General features: G+C 44.4%; 1 pseudogene; it reads right to left on the reverse strand.

Annotated features, from left to right (window-relative positions):
• Positions 1-633: 633 nt before the first annotated feature.
• Positions 634-752, reverse strand: LOC135052724 (5S ribosomal RNA; annotated as a pseudogene).
• Positions 753-1,443: the final 691 nt, after the last annotated feature.

Below are 1,443 nucleotides of genomic sequence, written 5' to 3' on the forward strand. Positions count from 1 at the left end.
CTTCTTGCACCCAGGCATCTGTTCGTAGACTACCAGATCTGTGCAAACTGAAGAAGTCATCCCCCTTCTGGTTTGGAAACTGGTCCTCTTGGGGCAGTTACGTTCCTTTATGACTGACAAGGCCGAAACCGGACCCTTAGGTTTGGGGTTATATGTGGAAGGAAATGTGACCTTCTTAGAGTCTGTTTCTGACTCCAGAATATCTGTTAACTCCTTCCCAAACAGAAACTTCCAGCCAAGGCAAAGTTTCCAGAACCTTCTTTGATTCTGAATCAGCTTTCCATGTATGTAAGCCAAACTGCTCTGCGAGCAGCTATTGTTAATGCTGATGCCCTAGAACACAGGTTCTCAAACTCGGTCCTCAGGACCCTACACAGTGCATGTTTTGCAGGTCTCCTCACAGAATCACAAGTGAAGTAATGAGCTCCACCTGTGGACATTTTAAAATGTGTCAGTGAGTAATTAATTCACCTGTGCACCTGCTGGGTTACCTGCAAAACATGCACTGTGTGGGGTCCTGAGGACCGAGTTTGAGAACCTGTGCCCTAGAACATTAGTGTCCATATGAGCTATATGGGATTCTTGCTCCCTTGCAGGCGCTGAAAACCTGTCTTCCAGTACCTCAGCCCAATGTACCTACAGCACCTGGTATTCCAAGGTGGTCTCCCCTCCAAGAACTAACCAGGCCCAACACTGCTTAGCTTCCAAGATCTAGTGAGATTGGGCCTATCCAGTGTGGTGTGGCCGTAGATTGCAAGGTGAAGCCATGGCTGGCCTTATGACTGCCCCAGACAAAGACAATATGATTTTTTTTGAAAACCATTCCTCTTTTGACATTGATGGCAGAGGCCATTAGAGATTTTTGCACCATCAATGACATGCGTATCTATTTTGGGAGGCACTTCCCTATTTTAAACAGTCCCCAGCTGGAAAAAGATATTGGAATCCCATTTACCAGGAATTCTATTTTATTGGGTGTAACCCAAACCTTTTCCCTGAATTCTGCCCACGTGAGGAGGCCCTATTATTGTTTTGGGACATTTAAACACAGGTGCCTTATTTTTAACACAGGCTCTGCTGCCTCTATTGACAGACTAGCCTTTTCTGCTCTCATTTATTCAGCTTATTCATTAAGCGGATTCCTTTTACCTGTTCTTCGTATGCTGAAGTAGAGTATATAGAGCTTTCATCGTCTGATGATCATCATGTGTAGCCTGTGAAGTCGATGATTTATTTACATTCGGTTTATCAGCTTGTCTTATTGGAGAAGCTGTTGGGTATATACCGTAGATAGGGAGCTGCATGTATGAGTTAATAGTGTACCCTATTCCTGGTATTGAAGCTGTAAGAATTAACTTTTCAGCTAAACTGGACAAGGTCTGTGCAAACATCGCCCCAATGGGTCTATCTATAGCGGATGTAGATCAGGGATGTATTATGCTG

This window comes from Pseudophryne corroboree, chromosome 2, assembly GCF_028390025.1.
Source record: "Pseudophryne corroboree isolate aPseCor3 chromosome 2, aPseCor3.hap2, whole genome shotgun sequence".
Taxonomy (NCBI): Eukaryota; Metazoa; Chordata; class Amphibia; order Anura; family Myobatrachidae; genus Pseudophryne; species Pseudophryne corroboree.